Here is a 15136-nt window from a genome sequence, read left to right as displayed (position 1 = left end):
CAAAAGCAGTTAGCAGTTGTCATAAAGAAGAGGCTTCTTGCTATTAAGTTTCATTTATGGCATGGTCAGAGTTTGCCAGTGGCCACTGCTGGCCCAGGAACTAGGGTTTTGGGAGCACTGCCCTAGCTCATGGAGAAGGCAATGGCACCCCACTCCAGTACTCTTGCCTAGAAAATCCCATGGACGGAGGAGCCTGGTGGGCTGCAGTCCATGGGGTCTCGAAGAGTCGGACACAACTGATCGACTTCACTTTCACTTTTCACTTTCATGCATTGAAGAAGGAAATGGCAACCCACTCCAGTGTTCTTGCCTGGAGAATCCCAGGGATGGGGGCGCCTGGTGGGCTGCCATCTATGGGGTCACACAGAGTTGGACACGACTGAAGCGACTTAGCAGCAGCAGCCCTAGCTGATTCCTTGTCCATCAGACAGGGCTCTGTTGAGACCATGGAGGGGATTTATGGCTCAGAGGACCTAAGGGTGGTTTCAGATGATTTGCTCAGACTCACAGTCACTGTCGGGCTGATAGAGCACCTGTCCTGTGTGATCCTCAGTTAAGCATGCCCCTGGCCCCTTTCTCCGTGCCTGAGTCCAGAGAAAACACAGACGTTGGATGTTCCCTCAGCCAGATGGCCACATGCCTCTGTGATCCCTAGGAATGTATCCAGAACATCGATTTTCCTGACTTGAAATCTTACCATAACAGATCTTGCGATAAAGGCAAATTTGGCTGTAACACAATTAACATTTTATTGTGGACTGTTTCCTGTCTTTATTTCAGGCTTTCTTGTGACACTGCAGGCTGACTGAAAATACCATTTTTAAAAATAATTTTGCACTGATGGAGTAGCATATTTTATGCCCTTCATTTGTTCCTTAACCTTATCACTCTGTGATGGCATTTTTTTGTACCTTTCTTCATATCCCCATTGGAGTGTGTCTCCCTGTGCCTCTCAATTTATCAAAATATACTTAGTTACATTTTAATTGAAATCCTAGGAAGTGCAAGATGTTAAACTTTTAATTTTGTTTTTATTTTCTTAATATCTTGACTTGAAACCCTTGGAATTTTGTGTTGTGTTTTAAAATGGACGTATTATGTCAGTTATTTGCAAGGACTCTTGAGATTCTGCTGGGTTCAAATCCTCGGTCCACCACTTGCTAGCTGTGTGATTTGGATGTCAATAGTTTCTGTCTCATAGGCTGACTGTGCAGATTGAGTTAATACAAGTCAAATGCTTTGAATGACACTTGACTTGTGGCAGGAATCCCATAGGTATTAGCTTCTGCTGTTTCTACCATTATTCCAGAAAGATCTTAAAGATCTATTTGGAAGTCAGATCAGCTTATAGATAAAGCTCCTCTTTTTCATAGGAGCATAGTACAGTGTGATTTATATTCATGCTCTTTTCAAAATGCACTTTTCTTAATATTAAAATATTTACAATCTTGAGTGAAGAAGAAAAAATATAGTCATGTTGGTTATCTAACTTAATTACACATTTTGCTCTATTCCTTTTCAACTTTTTCCTTTTAAGTTTAGGTTTATTAAAATGTCTGTGCTGTGCTTAGTCACCCAGTCATGTCCAAGTCTATGCGACCTCATGGACTGTCGCCCGCCAGGCCCCTCTGTCCATGGAGATTCTCCAGGCAAGAATACTGGAGTGATTTGCCATGCCCTCCTCCAGGGGATCTTCCCAGCCCAGGGATTGAACCCAGGTCTCCCACATTGCAGGCAGATTTTTTACCATCTGAGCCACCAGTGAAGCCCATTAAAATGTCTAGTGATAATAGTGATAATCATATTGTGTAAATAACAATTTTCTTAACCTAAGCTACCATGAGTATGGTTTCATATTATCAGTAGCTACATGGTAATTATAAATGCTTGCATAATAGTACATCATGGAGATTTTTACCTTTGTTTATTTAACCATTAAACACTTGAGTAGTTTCAAGTTTTGTTGTTATGAGTAATTCTGTGATGACTACTTCTTTATAAAGGCTCTTATTTGGGCAGTAATTCTAGAAGCGAACTCAATGAGTCAAAGGCAAAGAATGTCTAATGTTCGATACATGCTTATGTTGCTTTTCATTTGGGAAATACTGTGCTGCCTGCATAGGATGCTAGATTGATTTCACTGCATTTCCTCAGCATTGGGCATCATCTTAAAAATACACTAACAATGAATGGGAGGCAATATATCACTGATAATCAGATTTTTAATTAGGGAACATGCTTATTTTCTTAAATGAATGTTGCCTATTGTGTTGCTTTCTCTGTGGATTGTCTGATCATGCCTTTTGGGATCATCTTAATGATGATTGATTTTTTTAAAAAAATCACAGTGATTTCTTATAATTACAGAGTTCAGTTTATATTAACATATATATGAAGGATGGTAACCTTTTGTCTATCAAACTGTCAGGAAGGGGAACATTTCCCTCTACCCATCTTGGTTGCTTTGACTGGTCTAATAGTTAAATTGACACATGGCAGATTAATAGGAAAAAAACAAATTTAATTTCGTAAGGACAGAGATCTTATAGATATCGAATCCAAGAGGTAACCAAAGCTGGCTGTTTATATATTTTTTAGACAAAGAAACAAATTTGTGAAGAACTGACAAGACAAGCTTAGGCTTTGGTACTAATTAATGATGAAACTAAGTAGAGTTTGTTTATATACCTTCTTTACCCCGAGTTCCCTATCTCCAGTGATAAGAATGTCTCTTTACCTTCTGGTACAGGTGGGCACCTTTCACCTGGGAGATTTATAGCCTACTTTCAGGAAGGACAAAGGAGGGTCAGAGTGTCCTTGCATTAGCTGTCTCTTAAGTAACTTTAATTCAAAATTATATATCACTGTGGGGTATTTTGGGGTGGCTTGCCCTAAACCCCATTGTACTTAAGGTGTTATTTTCTGGCTTGTTTCCCTTTTTGATCTTTAAAAAAATTTCATTTAATACAATGAATTGATGACTTCCTTTGTGATTAAGTGCTTCCCTGGTGGCTCAGATGGTAAAGCGTCTGCCTGCAATGCAGGAGACCCAGGTTCAATCCCTGGGTCAGGAAGATCCCCTGGAGAAGGAAATGGCAACCCACTCCATTATTCCTGCCTGGAAAATTCCATGGATGGAGGAGCCTGGTGGGCTACAGACCATGGGTTCCCAAAGAGCCAGACATGACTGAGCGACTTCACTTTCACTTTTGTGATTAAATGAAATACCATTATTATTTTTCTAAATACAGAGAATTAATAGGAGGGACCACACAGTGAACCATAATTCTCTTATATAACCTCTATTTCCAATAAAAAAGTAATACCTGCAGATGGATGGCATATTCAAAAGCAAAAGCCCCTCTCAGCCCCCTTTCTTTTCTTTAAACTGTTTCTAGTTACTGCTTTCAAGGAAGATAAAACATGTATTTGCATATATTTTAACCTGAAAGAGATCATACTGTATTCACTGTTCTGCACCTTGCTTTTGGTCACTTAAAATATATTTTGGACGTGTTTCCTTATGGGCAATTACAAACCGATTGTGCTTATGTGTGTTTGCGTGTGTATGTATACAAAACGTTCTACCAATGGATGTACTGTTAGTCCCATATTGATAGACATTTGATTCTTTTCAGACTATTTTATAGTTCTTAAACTAAGTTCTTCCTTTCCAGAATTTGGGGAAATGCTCAATTTTATTTCCTTCAGGGTTGGTGACCCCTCTTTGTGCTCAGGACACTGTCGAGATGCAATTAGAAAAAGACAAATCTCTCAGTCACATGGTGGGACTTGGGGGCTGGGGAATTATAAAAACTTAACTCTGTGATTTAAAATGAGGGTAATCTTTTTAATTGGCTTCTGTGATGCCTATTGGAATACCATTGTTTGCAATGTAATTATGCATTTACCAGCTTAATTCATCTATTATAACGTGATGTAATGTTTAGACATCGCAATAATTACAAATCTTGCATGTCTACAGATAAATATACCATTGATCAAAATAAGACAGTGGCAGCAAGAATAGTGCTGCATCAATGGGGGATGTTAATGAAAAATAATGAATAATAAACCATATCTCATTGGCTCAAAACAGTGCTTCTACTTTTCTACCCCAACTACCATCTAAAAGCCAGTGCACCTAGGCCAGCAGAGCAGTTTTCATTTGGGCCCTGTAACTAGCCCCAGAGTTCCATACCATTGTATTTTCTTGCCCTCAGCTTGGTGTGTTATTCAGAGATGTGCCTGGATATTTTATCCTGGGGTCCAAAATTTAAGAGATTATCCAAACTGTTTGTGTATGTCATGAATAAAGAATGGGTCTAACCCAGCCCACTAAAATGTGTTTGATGTGGAAAAACAGTAAACAATTAAATTCTGGTAGAGTGGCTTATGTGTTTAAAAGCTATTTAGTTGTACATTTTGCTTAAAGCAAACAAAATCATCACCAGTCAGTCCCTTGGGGGAAAAGAGATTGTACACAGGGTTCATTAAAGTGTTCGGTCTTAAAAATCCTCCCTCTTACAGGAAATGTCTAAATCAGTGCAGACAGCATGGTGGGGAAAAGGAAGCCACATTTTCTTATTGAAGCGTATGTATTCACTGGGATGACCTTGGCTCACCTTAGCTGCACATCGACATGGCATAGCTGGGGCGTCTTTGATTTAGGGGGCTTTGATTATGAATCACTTGTTGTTCAATTGCTTAGTCGTGTTCAACACTTTGCAACCCCATGGACTGAAGTTTATGAATCACTTGGGGAAGAGCTAAAAAGCGAGATATGAAATTTTCTAGAACACTGTGATGCCCTGTGAAACAGCTCACTGGTCTGCTGAGAGCTGGGCCATTTTGTGTCCAGGTTACAGAAACAAAAAATGATAGGAGGCCCCCATAGGAGGATGCATGTGTCCCCTCTGCTGACACCACTCACCCCCAGATGGCTAGTGACTGGCACGGCCCTGGTCGTGCCCTGCCTTAGCTTGGGGCAGGTGTTCTTTCCAATTCATTTCTTTTATTAAGCCTCTGCCACTATGTATGCCTTTTCTCCTTCTCAGGAAAAACACACGTGCTGGCCCTCTGGTTACTGTAATGTGCATCCTCCCTGGCTGGTGCCTTGTTTCCATCTTTATTCTCTTGGTGTAGGGAGGAGGAGAATTCCCTAGTGTTCTGTTTGGTCATTTCAAGAATTTGCCTTTGGGGCTTTTGGGTCAGGTGTTCTGGTAGCCCCACAGAGCTTATCGAGTCTGTGTTCGCCTCTTACCCGCTACTTGAAAACTGTTGAAGCATCTGAGCTTTATCTGTGCGATGGGGCACAGCATTAAAAGCTTGTCCAAATTGCAGGGATGGTCGCATCTTGTCGATTACCAGGGCTGTTAAATTCTCTTGTGGAGCCGGCAAGACAGGTGACAGTTTCCAGGAACTGAAAAGCTGCTGCATACACAGCCCCAGTGTTCCATGAAGGTTGGACCACTCGTGTCATCCCTTTATACGGTCCATAAATCTTCTGATTCATTATGACATCTGGGACTCAAGACATGTTAATTCATGGGGGGAAGTCTCCATTGAAATCAGAGCCCACTGTAAAGCAGGAGGAAGAGTCTGGAATTAGAATGGTCTACATTGTTCTTTGTTAGAAAAGAATCCTGGTTCTCTGGCTGTAGACAAATATTTGCTTTTCAAGAATCTGGTGGCGTGTCGGTAGCTTTGTTCACATCCATGTGGGAAACATGCTCTCTCGCCTTCTAAGGGTGCAGGCACTCACATCGTGCTGATGATTTGATAATGCTCGGAATCTGGGTGTCTTTCTGCTTCCTCCTCCACCGACTTAGCTAATTTCTCTAACGGAACAGATCTTTATCCCAAGGGGTCTACATAGCTTCTGCTGGAGGGTGACATTGGAAAAATGTCCCTTTAGCCACAGCTAGATATGCATATTGCCATGCAGCTTCCTTGTGTTAAGCTATACCAGCATCAGAGAAAAAAGAGGGCTGTGTCTTTTACCTTTTAAAGCCAGTGGATTAGGAAGGAAAGAAGCCCGTACCTCGGGGAAGCCACCCTGAACCTCAGTCTCTTCATCTGTGAATGAAGAAAAATAATTCTGATACTTCCTAAGCATTTGCTCAGCCGCCTCAGATGTTGTGAGGATTAAATGACCTCATGCACGCCAAGGGTCCAGGGTAGTTTCTACCATGTAGTGAACGCTCAGTAAATGTTAACTAGTGATTCCTGTTTACAGGGAGGGGCACCAAGGCACGGGGGTTGGGGGGGTGCTGAAGAATGTGGCCAAGTGCACCCAGTACGTGGCAAGGCCCACCTGCCAAAAACAGGCGGGTGGTTGAATGAGAAATGAAATAACGTATGTGAAAGATGTGTGTCTAGCTCTGCAGTGTCAGACTCTATGCACTAACTGGGACTCTGCCATAATGATAAGGCAGGTGATGGGGAGCCTGGGGTGAAGAAGCAGCAGTGGTTTAGGAAAGTGGCACATGCAGTAAACGGACAGTCGCAGTGCTGCAGTAAATGCTGGGATAAAGAGATCTCCAGGGGCCAGGAGGGGCTTGAGGATGGGAGGAGTCTTGTGGGTAGGGTTGGATGGATGGGAGCAGGTCTTTAGCTGAGTGGAGGTGATGCCTGGGGACTTTCTGCAAACCACCAGGTCCATTGAAGTGCGGTGGAGTCAGAATGGGGAAGAGGAGGCAGCTCTTCTGCTTACCATTGTACTTGCCATGTCAATATTTTTTTAGCCTGTCTACCTGATTAGCTAAACTTCTTTGCAGAATTCTTGGCAGCTTGATAGAAAGCTGAAATATCTTGATTTGATTTGATGATTCTCGCCCCCCCAACCCCCGAGGATGAGAAGGACCTATTAAAGGGTCAGATGGGTGAAGGGTCAGTTTAGTTTTTGTAAGACCACTCAGGGCAGTGGCATGGAAGATGGACTTGAATGGAGTGGGAATGGAGTCGGGGATCACTCTTGAAGTCATTCAGACTCTGTGTTATTCGATACAGGCTCTCAGGCGGGTCTCCGGGAATGAAGGAAACAGGCCAGGACGTTAATGAGAGCTTCTCTGCTTGGCTGGGAGATCTTGAACAAGCTAAGTAGCTCTCTGGGCCTCACTTTTACAGTCTATGAGGAGGAAAGCATGTCTCTTTCATCTGGTTGTATTGGGTGGGGTGGATTTTAACTGTAATGAGAAGAAAACTGGGGCGTTCATTTTTAAAAGAGAAAGCAGAAGCTATTTGAGACGATTAATTTCAACAGAACTGATATGTGTACGCTGCCTGCTGGCTTAATTGGTTTATGAGGGCTGTCTAGTCACTCTCCTGTGATGGATACCAAGTGAATTCTAGTAGATTTATAGTCTTAGGTTTGTAAGTAATGTCATTTGCAGAAGAATAAAGTTCCCTGTTTGTTCCTCAATTTGGAAGAATCCTGTAAGAAACAGTGACTTTATAAATATCCAGCAACCTTTCACCACTTTAAAATATTGAAAGGATAAACGATGCTGATGGCGCTGGGTTTGTATCATGAATTATGGATGTGGCGTGCTCTGGAGATCTTTATGGCTGTGCATAACTAATTTTCTTTGTTCTAACTTATTTTCAGTGGGGTTGCTTGTAAAAGAAGGGGTCAAAGCAAATCCATTGAAGAGATCTGTTTGCTGAAGGATGATTTTTTTTTTTTTTGACCATCCTATTCTGTTAGTTGTTTTTGTTGGAGCTTTGTTTCTTCATTATCAAATTGGTCCACAGTAGGGTGGGATTTGGGGACAGTGGCAGAGGACCCCCTGTGGAGTTAACAGCTGTGGGTCAGGCTAATGACCCAGCAGGGGGCTGGCACACTCCTTGTTGGTCTCTGTGTCTCTAAAGCAATTCTTTGCCTGCTCCTTCTTCCTCTGAGCTGCAGCCTCTTTCAGTTCTTCAAGGCAACGAGCCCCACGAAGATCTTTATGCTCTGTGTAGAAGTGGGTTAGGCCTTAACTACTTTTCAACCTAATAATAATTAAACAGAATAAACTGGAATAAATTATTAACATGCTCATAATCTTTTCTCCCAGTTAATTTTCTCTAGACTCTCAGTGCAATCAGAGAGGATTAAAAAAACATGGAACACAGCAGGGAATTCGTTTGTACTCTTTCCCCCTCTCCTCCCCTCCTCCGGCAAAGATTCTTTTAGGATCTGAGTAAGCTATCAGAGGTACTGTTTACATTTCATACATGGAGGAATGATGACTGTAAGTGGAAGCTTGTGGTCACATTAGCCCTTTTAGTCACTCATAACTTCTTTCTATAGTGAACGTACTATCTATTTATGAAAGTGGAGTCTCCCAGACCCAGGTGTCAGGCCTGGCTCATCTAGAATCAATTAGAAAGGGTCTACCCATGTATTTCACCGTGGTTAGGTGAGTTGTACTATCAGCCCTAAGATGGTCATTGGTGGGATGACAGGAGGCAAATAACTAAATAATTGACAATGGCTCCAGATTGGGGCTTCCCTGATGGCTCAGTGGTAAGGAATCCACCTGCCAGTGCAGGAGACACAGGTTCGATCCCTGGGTGGGGAAAATCCCCTGGAGAAGGAAATGGCAACCCACTCCAGTGTTCTTGCCTGGAAAATCCCATGGACAGAGGAGCCTGGTGGGCTGCAGTCCGTGGGGTCACAGAGTCAGACACGACTGAGCACGCAGCAGATGAGGCTCCAAGGTCTGTGGCTGCCTGTGGAAGTGCACCTCTACCAAGGGTTGGCTCCCACGGATTCATCAGAACTCCACAGAATAGTCAGTTGCATAATTTTGAGGCTACTCTGGTCTCAGTGGTTCATCTCAGTTTTAGCTCATACTAAATTTAAAAAGCTGGAATCAAGATTGCTGGGAGAAATATCAATAACCTCAGACATGCAGATGACACCACCCTTATGGCAGAAAGTGAAGAGGAACTAAAAAGCCTCTTGATAAAAGTGAAAGTGGAGAGTGAAAAAGTTGGCTTAAAGCTCAACATTCAGAAAACGAAGATCATGGCATCTGGTCCCATCACTTCATGGGAAATAGATGGGGAAACAGTGGAAACAGTGTCAGACTTTATTTTTTTGGGCTCCAAAATCACTGCAAATGGTGACTGCAGCCATGAAATTAAAAGACGATTACTCCTTGGAACGAAAGTTATGACCAGCCTAGACAGCATATTCAAAAGCAGAGACATTACTTTGTCAACAAAGGTCCATCTAGTCAAGGCTATGGTTTTTCCAGTGGTCATGTAGGGATGTGAGAGTTGGACTGTGAAGAAATCTAAGCGCTGAAGAATTGATGCTTTTGAACTGTGGTGTTGGAGAAGACTCTTGAGAGACCCTTGGACTGCAAGGAGATCCAACCAGTCCATTCTGGAGATCAGCCCTGGGATTTCTTTGGAGGGAATGATGCTGAAGCTGAAACTCCAGTACTTTGGCCACCTCATGCGAAGAGTTGACTCACTGGAAAAGACTCCGATGCTGGGAGGGATTGGGGGCAGGAGGAAAAGGGGACGACAGAGGATAAGATGGCTGGATGGCATCACTGACTCGATGGACGTGAGTCTGAGTGAACTCCGGGAGTTGGTGATGGACAGGGAGGCCTGGCGTGCTGCAATTCATGGGGTCGCAAAGAGTCGGACACGACTGAGTGACTGAACTGAACTGAAATTTTAAAAAAATCTTTGCAAGAAACATCACTTAATTCAGTCTGTCTATATTGTTAACCAAAAGGAACAACACCGTGCTCATCCAATGTATAGAAATGGGATAGTGCCTGCCAGGTAGACATTTGTCATGATATGCGTTCACTTAATCCTGCGTTCATTCGGCAGGAGGTCGCTTGGGCTTCCCAGCAAGGGCTGGGTACCGGGGGACATCCAGCAGGAATCACCCTCAGAGCCTGTCTTGCAGGACCTAGGTCCAGAAAGGAGATGAGGCTTGGGTACCACTGTGATGCATTGTAAAATGAGTCTAGACCCAGTATTCTGAGGATTCAGTGGAGAGACTCAGCCCAACAGAGCAGGTCATGGGGAAACTAGAATCCTGCTTACAGGTGGTAGGAAAGGCATGTTGTGAACAAAGAAAATCACAGATGGTCTTTTTTTCTTCTAGTGAAAGTGATAGTTGCTCAGTCATGTCCAACTGTGTGAGAGCCCATGGGCCATAGCCTACCAGGCTCCTCTGTTCATGGGATTCTCCAGGCAAGAATACTGGAGTGGGTTGCCATGTCCTTCTCCAGGGGATCTTCCTGACCCAGGGATCGAACCCGAGTCTCCTGCACTGCAGGCAGATCCTTTACCATCTGAGCCGCCAAGAAGCCCCCTCCTTTTTTTTTTTTCTTCTCAAGGATCGTCAATTAAATCCCTGGGCTTTTAACCTGTTAGCTAAAATAATGCAGTAATCCATAATTTTTGAATTATCATTAGCCCATTCTCTTGTATTAGTACTTTGCTTTGCTTTTCAAATCCTGGGATTGAAATAATAATTAAAAAGTAGAGACATTGATTACTTAAAAATTTTTTGTGTGCAATGCATATAAGGAACCTAATGTACCTCATTTTATTCTGATGCTATTTTTGGAACATTTATTTTCTTTGCTATCTTAAAAACAGTTTAAAGGCATACTTCTGGTAGTGTGAGATTACATTTTTAATTTGGGCTGTAAACCTGGGACAGTTTTTACAGTGAAGAATTTAGTGGGTCTACCTAGGCTATTAACCATTGTGATTTTAATAAAACCATATTCTTTGTTTAATTAGCCTTTGTTTAATTGCATTCTACGCTAGCGTGGACTTGAGCTCAATCCATCTGCTTTATTGTCTGGTTTCCTTCCATCTGAGTCCTGTTTTCTTTTCCCTTCTCTATTATACTGCTATGTCTTAGTAGTATAGGAAATATTGTAACTATATTTTGTGTAGCTGAACTATATGCTAAAAGTAGATCATACAAAGCCATTTTGCTCGCTCTCCTTCTGTTTTTGCTCAGTAAATGATGGGATTATACTTTTTGAATTGTATCAGACATATATCTCCTCATTCTCTAAAGCCTCATTATGCAAATTAGCTGCACTTTCTTGATTCATGAATTCATACTGTGGTTTTATTTGGGGATTCCTCAAGGTAATTGCTTATTTGGGTGGTTCAGAAGGTCAGAGAGATCCAAGTTACATACTGAACATTTTCTATCACATTCAGACAGTTCTGTCTTCCTCAAAAAATAAATGAAGCATTCCCTGTGACACTAAGTCAGAGACTAGAGAAAGAGTAAATCAACCTATGGTCATTTAGGATCACTTTTCCTTTTTCCCAGCTCTAAGAGTGGTCTTTACTAGATAACCGTAGAACCCGCTTCTAAATCCCCATTTAAATGCCTGAGTTTTATCTTCTAAAAAACAATGATCAGGTAGGAACGTGCCAGGTGCCCTGAATCTCTATCTTCCTACTTTGAAAAAGAGCATAATAAAACCACTTCAGCAGGGAGTAAAGCTCTCTTCAAGTTGCCCAGCCAAGTCCTGGGAGACCCAGCATTGCAGCATCATCCTTATCTTCTCGTTTTGAGGCTGGCATGATTGGTACTTCCTGTGCAGAGGGAGAAAGGTAGGGGGGCATGGAGCATGCCAGCTCTGCCATGGGAGTGGTCCCTCCTCATCCTGACCTCCCCAGTAAACTAAGAGCACACAACTCTCCTATAATAACCAGGTTTCTGACCTTTATGTCCCTTTTAGACTGTGAAAATTTAGTTTTTCTAAGATTGTTCATTGTTCAGTGGCTGTTGTGTCTGACTCTTTTCTACTCCATGAACTGCAGCACACCAAGTTTCTCTGTCCTTCACTATCTCATGGAGTTTGCTCAAACTCATGTCCATTGAGTTGGTGATGCCATCCAACCATGTCATCCTCTGTCACCCCCTTTTCCTCAGGCCCTCAGTCTTTCCCAGCATCAGGGTCTTTTCCAATAAGTTGGCTCTTTGGATCAGGTGGCCAAAGTATTGGAGCTTCAGCATCAATCCTTCTAATGAATATTCAGGGCTGATTTCCTTTTGGATTGACTGGTTTGATCTCCTGTTGTCCGGCAGACACTCAAGAGCCTTCTCCAGCACTACAATTTGAAAGCCTCAATTCTTTGGTGCTTAGCTTTCTTTATGGTCTAACTCTCACATCCATGCATACCTACTGGAAAAACCATAGCTTTGAGTATACAGAACTTTATTGGCAATGTGATGTCTTTGCTTTTTAATATGCTGTCTAGGTTTGTCATTGCTTTTCTTCCAAGTTTCTAAGGTACTGAATGTCAATTTGGGGAACAAAAAGTAGTTGACTAAGGGGCTGTATGGTGTAATGAAAGTGAAAGTCTTCTCACTCAATGGTGTCTGATTCTTTGCGACCCCATGGACTGTAGCCAGCTAGGCTTCTGTGTCCATGGGGATTCTCCAGGCAAGAATACTGGAGTGGGTTGCCATTTCCTTCTCCTGGGGATCTTCCTGACCCAGGGATCAAACCCAGGTCTCTGGCATTGAGGCAGACTCCTTACAGTCTGAGCCACTCAGGGAAGTATGGTTTAATAGTGTGACTCAGTTTTTTAAATTGATATAGAGCTGGATTACAATCTTGTGTTAGTTTCTGGTGTACAAAAAAGTGACTCAGTTATATATGTGTGTATATATATATACACACACATACATACATACACATACTTTTTTTTCTATTCTTTTCCATTTTGCCTTATCCCAGACTCAATTTTTATAATATGTAGTTACTAGGAATTTCAGAGAAGTCACAGTTAACTCACTTGGAACAGTTTAAGATTTGACACTTGAGTGATTTTAAATTGTCCTCAACAGACATTTTCTACAATGAAGAGAAGGGGTCCAGAGAGTAATTGATATCAGGGGTCATTTGTTGCTTTTTGGCATGATTTCCCCCCAGAGGGCTTTCCTGGGCCACGGCCCTGGTTGGGCTAGCAGTCCTTCTGAGCTAACGTAACTAGTAATCTGTGCCTTCACCAGCTTCTACCTGTTTGTCTCCCTGCATATTTGTAATCATTGTATCCAGGAGTTTTCCATTTTTCTATTTATTTTTGGTTGCACTAGGTCTTCCTTGCTGCATGCAGGCTTTTTCGAGTTGCGGTCAGCAGGGTCTGCTCCTCATTGTGGTGCACAAGCTTCTCACTGTGGCGGCTTGTCTTGTTACAGAGCACAGGTTCTAGGTGCACAGCCTTCAGTAGTTGCAGCACGCAGGCTCAGTAGTCGTGGCTCCTGAACTCTAAAGCATGGGCTCGGTAGTTGTGACACACAGGCTTAGTTGCCCCTCGGCATGTGGAATCTTCCCAGACCAGGGTTTGACCCCATGTCCCCTGCATTGGCAGGTAGATTCTTACATACTGTACCACCAGGGAAGTCCCAGGAGGTTTCAGTTTTGCCTTTTGAGTTTAGTTTCTTCAAGAAGAGCTAAGAAACAGTTTCTAAACCTCTCATTTTTTGAAACTTTTTTTTTAAAACCTAGGTAGACTCTTAATTGATTTGTTTGGAAACTGCTGCAGCTAAGTCGTTTCATTCGTGTCTGACTCTGCGCCACCCCATAGATGGCAGCCCACCAGGCTCCCCCGTCCCTGGGATTCTCCAGGCAAGAACACTGGAGTGGGTTGCCATTTCCTTCTCCAATGCATGAAAGTGAAAAGTGAAAGGGAAGTCGCTCAGTCGTGCCCGACTCTTAGCGACCCCGTGGACTGCAGCCCACCAGGCTCCTCCGTCCATGGGATTCTCCAGGCAAGAGTACTGCAGTAGGGTGCCATTGCCTTCTCCTTTTTGGAAACTAGATACCCTTTTTAGTAGTTACTGTTACTCAGTCATGTCATACTGTTTGCAACCCTACGGACTAAAGCCCGCCAGGCTCCTCTATCCTTATAGAGGATAGAGGATTACTGGAATTCTCCAGGCAAGAATACTGGAATTGGTAGCCATTTCCATCTCCAGGGGATCTTAATTCACACATAAAGCCAAAAGAAATCTCAAATATCTCTAAGATGAGAAAAATTCAGAGCTATGTTAATAACTTTAGGATATTTCATCTCAGTTCCTGTTTTTCTTCCCTCCTTCTCTCCCTCCCTTCTTCATTTTATTTTATTATTGCTTTTCTTAACAGACCCTAGAGCCTATAGGTGAGTTTTATTTTGGGATGCAACTGGGAAAATTCATGATAAAATAAATTTCAAAAATATTGGGTAGATAATTGTACACATTACAGGAAGGGAATAGATAACTTTATGCTGATTATAGTTCTATAAGACAACATAAATATGTTTGAACATTTTAGGGGAAAGAAATGTAAAAAGAGCTTTCACTGAGTTATTTGAGGTCTTCTGCATTTAGACACGTCTGAAACACACCTAAGTCAACATAAAAATATTTAGGATATGAATTTGGGCCAGGGAACGTTGAACATATTTTTACTCTGTAATATTTAATATGAAGATGTTATGTCACTACTGTGTGAGTCTGGGTGGGAGAGGGAGGAGACAGAATCAGGGCAGGGCCATATTCTTTCACAATCCCGCTGCCGGCAGCGTGAGCAGTGCCTCTGTTGTCATGCCCTGAACAGCTCTCTTGGTCCTTGGCAACAGGCTTAGTTGGCTTGCAGGTGGAAATATCTGTTCATTCAATTACTTATTTGTGGTTATAGTTGGTTAGGGGTAACATCCAAACTCAGAATGAACCAGGTCACAGCACCCCAAGGAAATCATTCTCTGGGGCCACCCAAAGTGGTAGGAGTCATGTGGTCAACACAGAAGTTAGCAACCTTTTGGTAATGTGGTCTGGAGAAATTTAAGGAGTAGAGACCAAGAGTCTAGGGGATCATGGCTGGTGGCACAAGAGCATGAGTGGCAACAACCTGGGTGAGAGCCAGTTGGTGGTAAGGTCAAGTGAGTAGGAATTCTTTGTGCTGTATCTAAGCAGGAGGCAGATGAATGTCTCTGAAGCTTATGGTATGTGTGGAAAGGATGAGGAGATGTGAGCAACAGCATCAGTTGGAGGGGACTTATGTTGTGTCCGTTGGGGGCGAATTGTCCCCTGCAGAATCAATCAGTTATTAAACTATTTAAAAATAGGTATTTTAATTTGAAGGCTTCCTAG

General features: G+C 42.6%; 1 protein-coding gene and 1 non-coding gene across 3 annotated transcripts in view; both read left to right on the top strand.

Annotated features, from left to right (window-relative positions):
- MFHAS1 (malignant fibrous histiocytoma amplified sequence 1) overlaps window positions 1–15136 on the top strand; it is a 111171-nt gene that overhangs the window by 13098 nt on the left and 82937 nt on the right. The window lies entirely within an intron of this gene.
- TRNAC-GCA lies at window positions 3003–3075 on the top strand. Its single transcript has one exon. It is a non-coding gene; the product is annotated as a tRNA-Cys (tRNA).

The sequence above is a fragment of the Oryx dammah genome, unplaced genomic scaffold (assembly GCF_014754425.2).
Source record: "Oryx dammah isolate SB20612 unplaced genomic scaffold, SCBI_Odam_1.1 HiC_scaffold_7, whole genome shotgun sequence".
Taxonomy (NCBI): domain Eukaryota; kingdom Metazoa; phylum Chordata; class Mammalia; order Artiodactyla; family Bovidae; genus Oryx; species Oryx dammah.
This window is presented reverse-complemented; position numbering and strand designations above follow the sequence as displayed.